We start from the raw sequence: 18,239 nt of genomic DNA, 5'->3' as shown, positions 1-18,239 counted from the left end.
TGTTACACCCAGTTATAACCTGGGGAAATCCTTAAGCCCTACTGAGGCCTTAGATCCCAGTGAAACCCTGGGTTTATCGTTAGGCCTCACTAAGAGTCTAGGGAAGACCTTAGGCTCCAGTGGGAACCTACGAAAGCTTTAGGCCCTGTGATGGTTTGAATAAGAATGGCCCCTATCAGCTCATAGAGTTGAATGCTTGATTATCAGGGAGGGGCATTGTTTGAAAGGATTAGGAGGTGTGGCCTTATTGGAGGAAGAGTGTCACTGGAGGTGGGCTTTGATGTTTTCAAAAGCCCAAGCCAGGCCCAGTGACTCTTCCTGCTGCCTACAGATCCAGATGTAGAACTCTCAGTAGAACTCTTAGGTACCTCTCCAGAACCATGTCTGCCTGTGTGCTGCCATGTTCCCCGCCACGATGAGGATGGATTAAACCTATGTGTTGCACTAAATACTAAATGGTCTTATAATAAAAACATGGAGCCAGATACTGGGGTAAATGCTGAAAGATCAGAGAAATAAAGGAACAAGCCACAGCCACTTCTCACATCGCCAACTCCACAAATCCTTTGACTGAATGCCTCTGAGTTCTCAGCTGAAAGGGCCTAATCCCTGTCTCCTCCTACCTTATATTCCTTTCTCTGCCCAGCCATATCACTTCCTAGTCTCAACCTTCCTAATGCTGGGATTAAAGACATGTGACTCCCAAGTGCTGGAATTAAAGGTGTGTGCCACCGTTGCCTGGCTGGTTCTCTTTTAAATTGGATTAATCTCATATAGTCCAGGGTGGCTTTGAACTCACAGAGATCCAAACGGAGATCTGCCTCCAGAGTGCTAGGATTAAAGGTGTGTGCTACCACTGGCTGACATCTGTGGCTAACTCTGTGGCTGGCTCTCTCCTTGGATCTTCAGGCAAGCTTTATTTCTTAAATTACAAATATCACCACACCTAAGAAACTGTAAGCAAGCCCCAATTGAATGCTTTCCTTTGTAAGATTTGGTATGGTAATGGTGTCTTTTCATAGCAATAGAACACTGACTAAGATAGCCTTCATGATTATGCATTTGCTGTATACTCCATGCTGTAATCTCCATGGACAACCTTCCACGTGTGGTAACATTCCCATTTTCACATCAAAGACCCATAGAAAAATCTAGGTTATGCCCCTAAGACTCAGCTAGAACCTGGGGAAAGCCTTAGGACCCAGTGAGAAATGGAAGATCTAGGGCACCAGGAAGAATGTGGAAAAGAACTTACCACACAATGACAACCTAGGAAAGGCCTTCAGCACCAGTGAGAACCTGAGGAAGACTTTGGGCCTCAAAGAGAACTGGGAAAGCTTTTAGATCCCAGTGAAATTAAGCCTTAAGACTCAGTGTTACCCAGGGAAGGCCTTAGGCTCCAGTGAGAATGTGGAGAAGGTCTTAAACATGAATGGGGTTTGGTGGACTCCCTTAGGTCCCAGTGAGACTCAGGGGAAGCCTTACTTACTAGTGATAAATGGGGAAGGCCTTAGAACCCAGTGAGAACCTGGGGATGATATTGGGTCCCAGTGAGGACTTGGGGAAGACCTTAGACCCAAGGCCTTTCATTCCCAGTTAGATAATTGGAAAGCCATAGGTACCACTGAGGGGAAGGCTGTAGGCTCCAGTGAGAACCTGAGAAAGGCGTAGAGCTTAGTAAGAATCTGGGGGAAAGCCTTAGTGCCTGGTAAAATAAAATCTGAGAAGGCCTTAGGCTCTTATGGAAACCTGAGGAAGGCCTTAAGGCACCAATGAGAACCAGGGAAGGCCTTAGAACTAAGTGAGAACTTGGGGAAGGCCTTAAGCCCAGTGAGACCCTGAGAAGACCTTAAGGCCCAGTGAGACATTCTAGGGACAGCCTTAGGTCCCAGTGAGAACCTTGGAAAGACTTTTGGCTACAGTAAGTACCTGGGGAAGGCCTTAGGTCCCAGTGAGTACCCAGGAAGACATTAGACCCCAGTGAAATTATGGGGAAGATTTTAAGACATAGCCTTAGATCCTAGTGAGAACCTGGGAAGACCTTACCCAGTGACAAACTAGGTAAGGTCTTAGGTGCTAATGAAAACTTGGGAAACTGAGAACATGGGGAAGGTCTTATGTCCCACTGAGGTCTGGGGAAAGCCTTAGAACTGAGTGAGAACATGGGGAAGGTTGTAGGTCCCAGTGAGACTGTGAGAAGGCCTTAGGCTCCAGTGATATTCTGGGGATTGCCCTAGGCCCCAGTGAGATCCTGGTTGAAGGCCCCAGTAAACACTTGGAAAGGTCTTGGTACTCTAAGAGATCCTGGTCAAGCCCTTTGACCACAAAGAGATTAGGGTGAAGACCTTTTGACACAGTGAGAACCTGGGGAAGCCTTAGGCCCCAGTGTGAATCTGGGGATGACCTTGTACCCTAATGTGTACTGGAGAAGACATTAGACCCTAAGAGATCCTGGAGAAGGGCTTTAGGCCCTAGTGAGAATCTCAAGAAAGCCTTTGATTAAAGTTAGAATTTTTTTTGGGGGGGTCCATAAGCCCCAGTAAGAATCTGAGTGTCATTAGCAAGAAGGTAGGTAAGCGTAGTTGGTATAACAAATGTTATATTTTGTTATGTGGAGGTCTTCACATAAAATTCACACTTTGAGTTCCTAACTACAGTCTTAAGCCTATCTCTTCAAGGTTGTTCACCTTTGTAGCATTCCCAGGTTTTCACTGGGGCCTATGTTTCTCTACTGTTTCTCAGTGGAGCCAAAGGCCTTCCTCAGTATGATGAGCACAATAAAAAAAATACCTTTTTGTAATGAGACTTTTTCTGTCCCACCAGCCAGCTCTCAAATAATGACATGGAGACTTATTAATTATGAAAGCTCAGCCTATAGTTTAGGCTTGTTCCTAACTAGTTTTTATGACGTAATTTTTTAACCCACTTATATCAATCTATGTTCTATCACATGTTGTTATCTCTCTTCTATCTTGTACCTCCCATTTCCTCTCTGTGTCTCCTGGCATCCTCTGTATGCCTAGATTCTTCCTCTTCTTCCTTTCTTTCCTTGGAGATCTCACCTATACATCCTGCCCAAGCTATTGGCCATTCAGCTTTTTATTACACCAATCACAGCTGTACACCTCCACACAGTGTGCAAATATCCCACAACACCTTTTAGTCATGAAACAGGAACCCCAGAGTACCAAAGGCTGCACCTGATAACCAGACATATGACTGCAGAGGCAGAAAACTCCATGATGTCTACTTGACAGTATATAAGCAGAGACCAAGAGCAATGCATAGCTCTTTGCCTCTTTAGGACTGGTGGAGACATTGGAGAGACACCACCTTGATCTGCCCTGCAGGTGGAGAGTCTGCCCTTGGATCCTGACCCTTGAACTGGAGACTACCATGAAAGACTGGACCTGACCTTTAGCTAAGATACACCACACAGGTGAACAGCAATGGGGAGGTAGGTTTAGCACCATAGTTAGGAACTTGTGGTGTAAACCTTGTGTGAAGACCCTCAGCATAATAAAATATAAATTTTGTTATACTAACTATGTGTACTTACCTTATAGCTCGCAACAACCTGTAAGTATCTGGAGAAGGCCTTAGGTCTCAGTGAGATCCTGGGAAGGCCTGAGACTCCAGTGAGATGTAGGGAAGGCCTCAAAACCTTGTGTGAATGTAGTGAAGTCATTAGGCTCCATTGAGACCATGAGAGAACCTTAGGCCCCAGTTACATTCTGGGGTCCACCTTACACCTCAGTGAGAACTCAAGGAAGGCATTAAGCCCTTGTGAGTACTTGGGGAAGGCTTTGGGCACCAGTGAGAACCAGGGAAAACATTATACCTCAGTGAGATTCTAAGGAAGGCTTTAAGACTTGGTGAGAACCCCGAGAAACTCTTAGATCCAAGGAGAACCTCAGGAAAGCCATAGACAAGAATGATAATCAGGAGAAGGCCTTCAGCCCCAGTGAGAATCTTTGGAGGTCTTAAGCCCCAATTAGAACTTGGGGAAGACTTTAGATCTCAGTGAGTATCTGGGGAGAGCCTTGGGTGCCATTGAGAATCTGAGATGGTCTTAGGTCTCAGTGAGATACTGAGGATGGCTTTTAGATGCATTGAGATCCTGGGGGAAGCCTTAGACCCCAGTGAGTACTACAAAAAGCCCTGGGTCCCCGGGAAGAACCTGGACAATATTTCTGTACAACTGAGATGCAGGAGAAGGCCTTGGGCCCAAGTGGATGACTACAGTGAAATACTAGGAAGGCCTTAGGCTCCTGTGAGTATGTGGTAAAGGCATTATCATCTAGTCAGAATGCAGGTAAATCCTTGGGCACCTCCAAGAACCTGGGAAAAGTCTTAGACTCCAGTGAGAACCTGGAGAAAGTCTTAGGTCCCAGTGAGATACTGGAGAAAACCTTGGGCCCCAATGTAAACCTAGACTATATTGAAAACTTAGGAAGGCCTTTAGTCTCTGTGAGTACCTGGGTCTACCTTATGACCCAGTTAGAACCTAGGCAAAACCTTAGACCTCAGTGAGAACCTGGGGGAAGACTTTACCCTAGTGACTTTCTGGGAATGGCATTAGACCTCACTGAGAATCTGGAGAAGGTCTAGGCCCCATTAAGAATCTAGGGAAAAGTCTTAGGTCCCAGTGAGAACTTGGAAAGGCCTAAGGCCCCAGTGAGATCCAGGGAAAGGCTTAGAACAGAGTCAGAATCAGAAGAAGGTCTTAGGGCCCAGTAATACTCTGGAGATGGTCTTAGACCCCATTGAGAATCTGAGCAGTCCTAGCCCCAGTGAGAACAGGGGGAGGGTATAAGACCTATTGAGAATACAGAAAAGCCTTAGATCCCAGTGAAAATCTGGGTAAGGTCTTAGACCACAATTAGAACACAGAGAAGGGCTTAGACACAGTGAGACTCAGGGAAGACCTTAGAAACTAGTGAGAACCTGGGGAAGGTCTCAAGCTCCAGTGAGACCATTAGAAGGCCTTAGGCCCCAATGATACTTTAATAAAGGCCTTGGACCCAAATGAAAACCAAGGAAGGCTGTAGGCCCCGGTAGTATCTTGGGTAAGCCTTAGGTCTGGGTGAGAACCTGGGTAGGCCTGAGATCCCAGTGAAACACATGGAAGACCTTAGATCCCAGGGAGATCTTGGGGAAAGCCCAGTAATCTGTGAGAATGTCTTAGGTGCCAGTCACATGCTAGAGACAACCTCAGACCCTAGTGAAAACCTGGAGCAGGTTCTTGGCCCCTGTGAGTATATGGGGAAGGCCTTAGGTCCCTGTGAGTACCTGGGGAAGGCCTTAGGTCCCTGTGAGTACATGGGGAAGGCCTTAGGCCCCCATTAGTACCTGGGGAAGGCCTTAAACCCCTGTGAGTACATGGAGAAGGTTCTAGGTCCCTGTGAGTACCTGGGGAAGGCTTTAGATCCCAGTGAAAACCTGGAGAGGCATTATGTTCCAGTGAGATACTAGGGAAGACCTTGGGCCCCAGTGACCATGGAAAGTCCCTAGACCACAGTGAAAACTTTGGAAGGTCTTAGAGCCTTGTGAGTACTTGTGGTTGGTATGTGGTCCCAGTCAGAACCTAGGAAAGTCTTGGTGCCCAGTGAGATCCTAGGGAATTCTTAGACACTAGAGAGATTGGGTGGAAGGCCTTAAGATGCAGAGAGAATCTGGGTGTTATGTCCCAAAGAGATATTGGGGAAAGCCTTAGACCCCAGTAAGATCCTAAGAAGGGCTTTAAGACTAAGTGAGAACGGTGGAAAGCCTTACACTCCAGTCAGTCTGTGGAGGCCAGAATGAGAATCAGATGTGGGCCTAGGACCACATCAAGAACTGTAGGCTCTAGGGAGAATCTAGGGATGATGGCTTCAGACCCAGTGAAAAACTGGGAAAGGCATTAGCTCCCAGTGAGGGCCTGAGGAACCTACATGGTCCCAGTAAGATACTTGGAAGTCCTTGGGCCCCAGTAAGAACCTGGAAAAAGCCTTAGACTACAGTGAAAACCTAGGAAGGCCTTAGGCTCCTGTGAGTACATGGCAGAGGCTTTGGACCTCAGTGAAATCCTAGAAATGTCTGAGGGCCCAGTGAAATTCTAGCAAAGCCCTGAGACCACAGAGAGATTCCTGAGAAGTCCTTAAGACAGAGAGAACTTTCAGAAAGCCTTATACTCTGAGGATTCAGTGAGAATCTGAGGAAGGACTTAAGAACCATGGGGAAGCCATAGACCTCAGTGAGAATCTGGGGATGGCTTATGGTCCCAGTGAAAAGAAGGGAAGACCTTAAGTACCACTGAAACCCAGCAAAAGTGTTAGGCTCCAGGGAAAACCCAGAGATGGGCTTAGGCTGAGTGATAACTTACAGAAAGCATTATGCCTAAATCAGTTTCAAAGGAAGGCCTTAAGTTCCAGTGAGAACCTGGAAGACTTTAAAGCCTTTAAAATCCAATGACAACCTGCAGAAGGCCCCAAGGAGAACAGGGGGGGAATCCTTATTATTAGTGAGAATTGGTTAAGACCTTAAACCCCAGCAAGATTATAGAGAAGGTCTTTAAACACAAGTTGATCATGGGAGGTCATGGATAACAGTGTAAACCCATGGAAGGCTATAGGTCCCAGTTAAGATCTGTGGAAGGCCAGAGTCCCAGTGATAGTCTAGTGTAGGTCTTAGGGCCCAATGAGAACCTGGGGGAAAGCCTGAGGCTCCAGTGAGAACCTGGGAAAAACATTAGACCCATGTAAGAACCAGGAGAAGGCTTTAGGCCCCATTCAAGAGAGAAAGCCTTAGGTCCCCATGAGAATATGGGGAAGGCCTTAGGTACAGTGAGAACTGGTGCAAATCCTTAGTCCTAAATGATGACTTGGACAATGTCAGAGATATCTGTGAGACCCTGGAGAAAATTGCAATGCTCATTATGAGCACAGGAGGACTGTGCTTCCCTTTTAGACCCTGAGGATGGCCTGGGACCCAGAGAGACACCTGGAAGGCCTTAAGCCACTGACAAGGTCCTAAGGCCTTAGATCACAGTCAGAACCTGGATGAGGCCTTATGCCCCAATCAGAACCTGTAGACGGTTTTAGGCTCCAGTGAGAATTTATGAAGATCAGAGTGAACCTGACAAATGGCTTTAGCCTCAGTGAAAACCTGTAGAAAGATTCAGGCCACAGCGAGAACATGGGAAAATTCTTCAGATGTGGTGAAAACCTGGCAAAGGATTATAAACCATGTGAGATGCTGGGAAAATTTTTAGGCACCAGTGAAAATCTGGGCAATTCCTTAGACTCCAGTGAAACCCTGTGAAAGGCTTTAAGATCCAGTAGGCCCCAGTGAAAACTAGTTGAAGGCTAATTAGACACAATTATGATTCTGGGAAGGATTTAGCTTCCATTGAGGACTGCAGAAAGGTTTAGGCCACAGTAAGGACATGGGGAAGGTCTTCATAACAAGTGGAAACCTATAAAAGATCTTACAGAAGCCGGGCAGTGGTGGCGCACGCCTTTAATCCCAGCACTCGGGAGGCAGAGCCAGGCAGATCTCTGTGAGTTCGAGGCCAGCCTGGTCTACCAAGTGAGTTCCAGGAAAGGTGCAAAGCTACACAAAGAAACCCTGTCTCGAAAAACAAAACAAAACAAAAAAAGATCTTACAGAACTTGTGAGAAGTTGGGAAAAGTTTTAGGCCCCAGTGAGTCACTTTGTAATGCTTTAAGCTTCATTAATAACCTAGGCAATGGTTTAAGACCCAGTAAGAACATGGTAAAGGCCCTAGACCCCAGTGAAAACCTGTGCCATCCTTGGGCCTCAGTGAAAAGCTATAGAGGCCTTATACACCAGGAAGAATCTTAGAAGACCTTAGGCCCCAGTGATAACCTGCGAAGAAATTATGCCCTAGTGGTAACCTGTGAAAGGACTTAGGTAGCATTGAGAAACTGGAAAAGTTTAAAAACCCAGTGAGTACAAGGGAAAAATCTTTAGGTCTCAGTTAGAAACCAAGGAATGCCTTAAGCTCAGTGAGAACATGTAGAAGCTTTTATCCATAGTGAGAACATGGGAATGACCTAATGCTTCATGAGAGTTTGGAGAAGGCCTTAGAGCCCAGTGTGAAACTGGAGAAGATCTTATGTTCCAGTCAGAACCTGCAAGAAGATGGGAACATGTTAATGTTCCAGTGAGACCCTGATTTAATGCCTCAGACACCTATGAAAACCTGGGTTTTATAGCCCAGTGAGAACATGGGGGAGGGTCTTAGATTCCAGTTACAGCCTAGGAAGACCCTAGGCCCCAGAAAGTACCTGTAGGTGGTTTTAGGCCCCAAGAGAACCTGGGGGAAGGCTTTAGGACTCAGTGACAATTTGGAGAAAGTGTTAGAGTGTAGTCAGAATCTAGAAGATGCCTTATACCCTAGTAAGATCCAGTAGGATGTTTTAGACCCCAGTGAGAAGCCAGAGAAGGCCTAAGGCCTCAACCAGATTTTACAGTAGGCCTTAGATCAAAACAAGAACCTGCAGCAGGCCTTAAGCACAATAAGAACATCTAAAATATTTTAGGCCCTGGTGAGAACATGGGGGAAGGCTTTCAGACCCAGTGAAACACTTTCAAAGGTCCTATAGAAACTAGGAGAAGTTGAGAAATTTTTAGGATCAACTGAAACCCTGGGTAATACCTTAGGCTCTAGTGAGAAACTGTGCAAGGCTTTAATAGCCAATGAGAACATGGAGAAATCCACAGAATGTAGTGATGATGTGGGAAGACCTCAGCACCCAGTGAAGACCTGCAGAAGACCTTAGATAGCAGTGAGAATCTGTGAAGGTCTTAGGCTCCAGGGACAAACTTGAAATTCTTAGGTCCCAGTTATAACCTGGAAAATGCCTTATGGCCCATGATAAAAATACAGAATGTTTTATTCCATGAGAACCTTTAGCTCCAGTGAGATCTTGGGGAAGGCCTAAGGCCACAATGACACTTTGCAGAAGGCCTTAGATCTCAATAGGAACCTGGAGAAGGCCCTAATCCTGAGTGGGAACCTGTAGAAAGTTTCAGGCCACAGGGAAAACATGGAGAAGGCCTCAGAACAATTAAAAAGCAACAGATGACTTTAGAGAATGTGTGAGAACTTGGAAAAATTTCAGGTCCTGATGAGACCTTCCATAAAGCTTAGGCTCCAGTGAGAATCTAGGCAATGCTTTGAGACCCAATGAGAACATGGGAAGGACTCAGAGCACAGTGAATCCTTGGGTAGACCTTAGGCCCCAGTGGCAACCTTCAGAAAGCCTTGGACACCATTTAGAATCTGGGAGGCCTTAGGTCCCGTTGATATCCTGGGAAAGGAATGGGCCCAAGTGAGAATCCAGGAAAGGCCTTAGGCCTCATGAGACTTTGGGGAGGATTTAGATCACAGTAAGAAGCTGGAGAAGGTATCTGACTCTCCATCACCTCTTCATCCACCCTGATGTCTCTGGAGGCTTCCATGTGAGACTTTGGATTTTTAAAGAGACTGAATTTTAAATTTTCAATTGTTTGACTTTTAAGTTTGTAAAATGTTTTAATGTGATGCTGCTATTATTTTGTAAAAAAAAAAATAGAATGAAAAGAAAAGAAAAAAAAAAAAACTGGAGAAGGCCTTAAGCATAGGGAGAACCTCTGGGATATTTTGGCTCCAGTGGGAACCTGGTGAAGTCCAAAGGCCTTAATAAGAGTTGGAAGAAGGCCTTAGAATCCAGTAAGAACTTGGAGAAGGCATTTAGCCCTCTAGAGAAACTTAGACAATTTCACGGTCCAGTGAGAAGCTAAGGAAGGCATTAGGCTCGCATGAGAACCTGGGCAAGGATTTAAGAAATGTGGGGAAGGCCTTAGGCCATAGTGAGAACATTCGGAAGGCCTTAGACACCAGGGAGAATTAGGGAAGGTTTTAGGTTCTAGTCACAATATTGGAAGGCCTTAGGCATATTTGAGAATCTAGGGAAGGCCTTAGGCCTCAATGAGGCTTTGGGGAAGGACTTAGATCACAGTAAGAAACCAGAGAAGGCCTTAGGCCCCATAAGAAAGTCTTTGTTCACAATGAGACCAAGAAAAAAGCCTTAAGACCCAGTGAAAACCCATAGACATTCTTACAGAATCTATGATATTTTGGGGGAAATTGTTGGCTCCAGTAAGGGGTTCGGTAATGCTTTAAGATCCAGTGAGAACCTGGAGAAGGTTTTAGGTAACAGTGAGAGACCGGGGAAGGCTCAGTTCCCTCTGAGTCATCAGCCAACAGAGCTCTAGTAACTGTCTCCTCACACCTTATATGCCTTTCTCTGCCCGGTCATTTCACTTCCTATCTCAACCTTCCTAGTGCTGGGATTAATGGTGTGTGTGTGTGTGTGTGTGTGTGTGTGTGTGTGTGTGTGTGTGTGTGCGCTTCCCAAATACAAGGATTAAAGGTGTGTACCACCACTGCCTGGCTCTGTTTTTCTCCTAGACTGGATCAATCTCATGTATCCCAGTGTAGACTTGAACTCACAGAGATCCAGATGAATTTCTGCCTTCTGGGTGCTAGGATTAAAGGCGTATGCCACCACTGCCTGACCTCTATGTTTAACTCTGTGGCTGGCTCTGTCTTCTGGTCTTCAGGAAAGCTTTATTCTTAGATTATAAATATCACCACAAGTGAGACACTTTTTAATGAACCAGAGAAAGGATTCACACCCAGTGAGAACATGGGGGAGGCTTTAGGTGCCAGTAAGACTATTGGAAGGCCAAGGCCCCAATGTCAACCTTGGAAGGCCTTATGCCCCAGTGATAACCTAGGAAATGCCTTAGTTCCCAATGACAACAAAGGGAAGCTTTAAGACCCAATGAGAACAAGGGAAATAATCTTAGGTCCCACTAAGACACTGAGTAATGTCTGAGGCCCCAGTGAGAACCTGTAGAAGGCCACAGTGAGAACTAGGAAAAGGCCTAGGGCCATAATGAGACTTTGTAGAAGGCATTAGATCCCAGTGTGTACACGGAGAAGACCTTAATCCCCGTGAGGAACTATAGAAGGTGTAACAATCCAGTGAGAACCTGTAGAGAACCTTAGATACTAGTGATCTGGGAATGTCTTAGCCTCTATTGACACCATGGGGCAGGCCTTAGGCACCAGTGATATCTGAGGAAGGCTTTAGGCCTCAAGAAGACTTTGGTTAAGGCCTTACTTAGATTACAGTTAGAATCTGAAGAGAGTCTTAAGATCCAAAAAGAACCTGTAGAATGTTTTAGGCTGTAGAGCCTAGGAAAGCTCTAAAGCATCAACAAGACTTTGAAAAAGTCCATAGATCCCAGTGAAAACCTGGACAATACCTTTAGCCCCAGCAAAAACACGTTCAAAATTGTGCATCCAGTGAAAAATTGGGAAGGCCTAAGCTTTCAATGAGACTTTGAAGAAGGCCTTAGGTCATGGTATAAAGCTAAAGAAGTCCTTAAGCCATAGTGTGAACTTACAGAATGTTTTAGGACACAGGAAGAACATGGGGAAGGCCTTTAGACCCAGTGAAAACCTGTTGCAAGCCTTATAGATTCTATGAGAACTTGGATAAAATGGCATCAGAACCATTGAAACTATGGCATCAGTGAATCTTTGGGGGGAAGGCCTTATATCACAGTTGGAACCTGGAGAAATGTTTAAGGCCCAGTAAGAACCTGTAGTAGGTATTAGTCTCCAGTAATAAACTGTGGAAAGCAGAAGTCCTCAGTGAGACTTTGGAGAAGGCTTTAGATTCCAGGGAGAATCTTGAGAAGGCCTTTAGCCCAAGTGAGAACTTGTAGAAAATTTTAGGCCACAGTTAGAACTTGGGGAAAATTGTCAGAGCCAGTGAATACCTTGCAAAGGCCTTATAGTTCCTGTGAGAACTCAGGAAAATAGAGTCCCCAGTGAAATCCTGAGTTATGTCTTAAGCTCCATTCAGAATCTGGGCAAGGCTTTAAGACCCAGTGACAATCTTGCGAGGCCTTAGGCCCCAGTGAGAAAGCGCAGAAGGTCTTATAATGAGAACCAGGTAAGTCCTTAGGCCACTAAGAGACTTTGGTGAAGGCCTTAGATCACAGTGAGAAACTGGAGAAGGCCTTAGGCCACAGTGAGAACATCCAGAATGTTTTAGGCTATAGTGAGAACATGCAGAAGGCCTACAGGCCCAGTGAAAGTATAGTGAAGGATTTATAGAACCTGTGAGAACTTGGGAAAACTTTTAGGTACCAGTGAGACCCTGGATAATATTTTAGGCTCCAGTGAGGAAACTGGACAAGTCTTTAAGAACCAGTGAGAACATGAGGGAGGCCTTTTACCCCAGTGATTACTTGGGATTGCCTTAGGTGCCAATGAGTACCTTTAGAAGGTTTTAGGCCATATTGAGAATCTGGGAAGGCCTTAGGCTTCAGTGATCACAGTGATCCCAGAAACAGCCTTATGAATCAGTGAGAAACTGGGGAGTCTCTAAGACCCAGTGAGAACATGGGAAAGACCTTAGGCTCCATTGAAACACTGAGGAATGTCTTAACATTCAGTGAAAACCTGGGGAAGTCCTAAGGCCTCAAGGAGATTTTGGAGAAGGCCTTATTTTGCAGTGCAAACCTGAGAAAGCCAGTAATCTACAGTTGGAGCCTGTAAGGTTTCATCCACAGGGAGAATATGGGGAAGGCTTTCAGACCCGGTGAAACTTATCATAGGTATTATAGAGCCTGTGAGAACTTGAGAAAATGTTAGGTACCAGTGAGACCCTTTTTAATGCCTTAGGTTCCAGTGAGAACCTGGCTAAGGATTTAAGAGAGAGTGAGAACATGGGAGAGGCCTTAGGTCCCAGTGAGTACCTGCAGAGGCCCTTAGTCAACAGGAAGAATATCAAAAGGACTTAGGCCCCAGTGACAACCTGGGAAGACCTTATGGCCCAGTGAAAACCTGGGAAAGGCCTTACGTCCCAGTGAGAAACTGGGGAAGCTTTTTAAAAACTTCCTTTTTATTTATTCTTTGTTTCTTTATCATCATGTCTTCTGATTCCACCCATTTCCCCTCCCACTCCACAATAAAACAAAATAAAATTTAAGAGAAAGGAAGGGGGGAGGGGATGTAGGAAAAAAATCTCATCATGGAAGCTTCAGTGTGATGCAGTGAGTCAGGCAGTAATCCCTTTATCTATACATTTTCACATGCAAGCGTTCACTGCAAAGAATCATTGGCCTGCCTCAAGGCACCTGGTCTCTGCTACACCATGGATGCTGTGCCCTCATTGGGACTCTTTCTGGACATTCTGTTGTTGCCCTGTGTTGTGGAGATCCTGTAGCCCTAGACCAACCAGACCACACCCCCATGCCAGCACATGACAGATGAGTAATGGGGACAGCTCTCCCATGCTCACAACTTTGGGGCTGGCTCATCCACACATCCACCAACAGGGTCAGCTCTACTCTGCTACCCAGGCCGGGTGCAGGGTCTGCTTTCCAGAGTGTTGCACCTGTTAGAGGCAGGAACACTCCCATGACCTCAGAGCCAGCTTACCCATCTGCCTTAGGCATTGATGGGCAGGGGTTGTATCTCTCCCCTGCTATAACTGGGGAAGCTTTAAGACCCAGTAAGAACAAGGGGAAACCTTAGGACCCACTGAGACACTGAGGGTTACCATAAGCTCCAGTGAGAGCTGGTAGAATGTTTTAGGCTATAGGGAGAAGCCAGGAAAGGCCTAAAGCTTCAATGAGACTTTGAAGAAGGCATTTGAAGAAGGGTTCATGTGAATGCAGAGGAGGCCTTGAGACCCAGTGAGTGCTTCTAGAACAGTGGTTATCAACCTTTCTAATGTTGAAACCCTTTAATACGATTTCTCATGTTATGGTGATTCCCCAACCATACAATTGTTTTTGTTGCTACTTCATGACTGTCATTTTGCTACTGTTATGAATTATAATGTATATGTCTGTGTTTTCTGATGGTTTTTAGGAGTCATGATCCACAGGAAGAGAACTGCTGCTCTAGAGAGTGTCAGGCTCCAGTGATAACATGGAGGAGGCCATCAGACTTAGTGAAAAGCTGCCAAAGGCCTTCTAGACTGTGTGAGAACTTGGGACAATTTTAGGCCCCAGTGAGACCCAAGGTAATGCTGCAAGCTCCAGTGAGAACCTGGACAAGGCTTTAACACCCAGTGAGAACACAGGGAAGGCCTTAGACCCTACTGACAATCTGAGAAACTTAGGGAAGCTTTAAGACTTAGGGTGAAGAAGAGAAAAACCTTAGGCTCCAGTCAGGCCCTGGGTAGTGCCTTAGGCTCCAGCAAGAACCTATAGAACATTTTAGGCCACAGTGAGAAGCTGGGGGAAACTTTAGACCTCCATGAGACTTTCCAAAAGGCATTAGATCCTAGTATGAAGCTGGAGAAAGTCTTAAGCCACAGTGAACTATAGAAGGCACTAGGCTCCAGTGAGAACATGGGGAAGTCCTTCAGAACCAGTGAAAACCAGCCAAAGGCTTTATAGAACCTGTGAGAATTTGGGAAAAGTTTTAAGCCTTAGATCCAAGTGAGAACATGAAGAAAGTTTTAGTCCAGAGTGAGAACCTGGGGAAGGTGTTAGGACTTGATAAGTCTTTGGGGGAAGGCCTTAGATTACAGTTAGAACCAAGAGAAGGTCTCAATGAGAACACGCAGCAGGTATTAGTCTCCAGTGAGAACCTGGGGAAGGCAGAGGGCTCGATAAGACTTGGAGAAGGACTTACATCCCACTAAGAATGTGGAGATGGCGTTTACCCTACCTAGTGAAAACCTGTAAATTTTTTTAAGACCTGTAATGTTTTATAGTGAGAACATGGGGAAAGGTCTGCAAAAGGCCTTACAGTCTTCATGAAAACTTGAAAAATTTAAAAGCACCTGTGAAACCTGGGTATGCCATGGGCTCCAGAGAGAACCTGGGCAAGGCTTTAAGACTGAGTGACAATCTGGGAAGGCCTTAGGCCCCATTGAGGACCAGGTAAGTCCTTAGACCTCAGTGAAACTTTGGAGAAGGCCTTAGATCACAATGAAACATTTTAGAAGACCTTAAGCCCAAGAGAGAACCTGCAGAATGTTTTAGGCCCCAGGGAGACCATTGGGAAGGCCTTCAGCCCAGTGAAAACACATCAAGGGACTTATCAAATATTTGAGAACTTGGGAAAATTTTTTGGTGCCAGTGAGACCCTGGGAAATAGTTTCTGTAGGTGGACTTTTCTTTCTTACCAGCCAGTTCCCAAATAACCAACATGGATACTTAATATTAATTATAAATACTCAGTCGATAGCTCAGGCTTGTTAGTAGCTAATCCTTATATTTTAAATTAACCCATATTTTTTATTGACCCTCTGCCACATGGCTCATGACTTGTTACCTCATTTTTTACACACCCTGCTTCCTCTGCATCTCATGGTGTCTCCTCTGACTCCACCCTTCATCCTCCCAGCATTCTCAGTTTGGCTGTCCTGCCTACTCTTATCACATTCAGCTGTTGGCCAGTCAGCTTCATTATTAAACCAATCACAGTAACATATGTTCACACAATGTAAAGGGATACTCAACAACTTTAGGCTCCAATGTGTATCAGGGCAAGGCTTTAAGACCAAGTTGAATATAGGGAATGCCTTGGATCTCATTGAAAATTTCAGAAGACCTTAAACCCCAGTAAAACCAGCAGAAAAACTTAGAAACCAATGGAAATTTTGTAATGTTAGACTTCAGTGAAAACCCGAGGAAGGTGTGGGCCTGAGTGAAAACCTTTGAAAAGCCTTAGGTAACAGTGAGACTCTGGAAAAGGCTTAGGCCATGGTGAGAACCTGGGGAAGGCCTTAAGCCCCAGTGAGAACCTGTAGCAGGTTTTAGGCTACAGTGAGATCCTGGAAAAGGTCTAAGGCTTCAATGTGACTTTTAAGAAGGCCATACATCCCAGTGAGAACCTGGAGAAAGTCTTTAGCATGAGTGAAAACCTTTAGAATTATTTAGGCCACAGTGAGAACATATTCAACCTAATGAAAACGTGCCAATGGTCTTACAAAACTTTTGAGAATTTTAACAATTTTTAGACACTAGTGAGACCACTTGTAATATCTTATGCTCATTGAGAACCTCAGCAAATATTTTAGATGCAATGAGAACATGGGAAATTCCTTAGTTCACAGTGACAACCTGGGAAGTCCTTATGTCCCAGTGAGACTCTAATGAAGCTTTAAGACCCAGTGAGAATAATAGGAACGCTGTAGGCCCCACTGAGACACTGAGGAATGCCTTAAGCTCCACTGAAAAACTCTAGAAGGTTTAGGCCACAGTGAGAACACAGAGAAGCTCTACAAAACCATTGAAAATCTGCCCAAGACTTTATGGATTCTGTGAGATCTTGGTAAAACTTTAAGGTTGCAGTGAGACCTGGGCAATACCTTAGGAACCACTGAGAACCTGGGCAAGGCTCTAAGACTCAGTGAAAACATGGGGGAGGTCTTAGGTCCCAGGTACAACATGGGAAGGCTTTAAGCCCAATTGAGAAAATGTGGAAGGTTTTATGACCCATTGGGAATCTAAGGAAGGTCATAAGCCTCAAGGAGATGTTGGAGAAGGTTTTTGACCAAACTGAGAAGCTGGAGAAGGCTTTAGCCTAAATGGGACAAGGCCTTTGATTGCAGTGTGAATCTGTGAAAGGCCATTCAGAACCTGTAGAAGGTTATAGGCTCCAATGTGTACTGGAGAATGCCTAAGGCCTCAATGAATATTTACAGAAGCCCAGTTAGAACCCAGAAAAGGCCTTAAGCCCTAGTGAGAACCTGCTGAAAGCTTTAAGCCACAGTGAGACCATATGTAAGGCCTTTAGTCCCATAGAAAACCTGTTGAATTACTTATAGAAACTTTGAGAACTTCAGAAATTTATTAGGCACCAATGAGACCCTGAGTGATACCTTAGCCTCCAATGAGAAGCTGGACAAGGCTTTAAGACCCAGTGACAACATGGGAAAAGCCTTACCTCAGTAACAGCCTGTGCAGGCCTTAGTCCTCATAGAGAACCTGCAGAATCCCTTAGACACTACTGAGAATCTGGGAAGGCCTCAGACCTCAGGGAAAACCTAGGAAGTCCCTAAGACCCTCTAATAACCTGATGTCTTCTTTAGGATTTTTATTTCTGTGATGAAACATCATGACCAAAAGCAAGTTGAGGAGGAGAAGGTTTATTTGGCTCATACTTCCATATTGTTCATCATCAAAGAGATTTCAGGCTTGCTCATCATGGCTTCTTTAGCCTGCTTTCTTATAGAACCCAGGACCATCAGCCCAGAGATAGACCCATCCACAATGGACTGGGCCCTCCCCAATAATCACTAGTTAAGAAAATGCTGTACAGGCTCTCCTATAGCCTGATATTATGGAGGTATTTTCTTAATTGATATAGAACTATGCATCACAATTGATCCTCTGTTGATTCAATACAGGGACTCAACCTTTCCTTTCTCGTTTATCCCCAAGATCTTACAGTAAAAAATAAATAACTTCAAAAATCCTACAATCTTTACAAATTTAAGCACATTAAAATCAATCTCTTTAAAATATCCAATCTTTTTAAAATGAATCCAAAATTTCTTTTAAAAGTTCAAAGTCTTTCAGTTGTGGGCTCCTATAAAAATCAAAATTAATTTAAATATTTTCTTCAAGAGGGAAGAACCAGGGCACAGTCACAATCTAACAGCAAACCAAACTCCAACAGTGCAAACAACTCATTGTGTGATTCTGAGAATCGCTCATGATGTTCTGGGCTCTGTTGTTTTTCTGCCAGCACAGCAGCTGCACCTGAAACTCTGCTGTTTCAGCCAGTAATGCAGCTCCACAGTTACTGCCTTGCTTATTAGGTAACAGCCCAGTGAGACTTTCAAGTCCTGCAGGTCTACCTCCTTCTGCTGCCACCAAATGTAGTTTTTAAACTAAATCTCTATCATTCTACTTACCAATAAAGACTTAAGAGTCAGAGGCTAGGGGGTGGCCTGCCAGCTCAGAGAGGTTAAGGAGCAACCAACTGACCTTCTCTTTTTGCTGGCATTTCAGCAAGAGAGTATCCTTCTGCTCTGCCACACCAAAATAGACCACCACACTCAAAGTCCCTCTGTGTGTCTCTCTATCCATCTTCCAGACTCCCTCTGACTCTCTATGATTACTTTCTGTCAACTAGTTGCTGGCTCTGCCTCTGGAACCAAGGTTGATGTTATTTTTTTATGCAAATACAAACTTAGGGTTCA

The sequence above is a fragment of the Peromyscus maniculatus genome, chromosome 1, assembly GCF_049852395.1.
Source record: "Peromyscus maniculatus bairdii isolate BWxNUB_F1_BW_parent chromosome 1, HU_Pman_BW_mat_3.1, whole genome shotgun sequence".
In the NCBI taxonomy this organism is placed as follows: domain Eukaryota; kingdom Metazoa; phylum Chordata; class Mammalia; order Rodentia; family Cricetidae; genus Peromyscus; species Peromyscus maniculatus.
Note: the sequence above shows the minus strand (reverse complement) of the source record.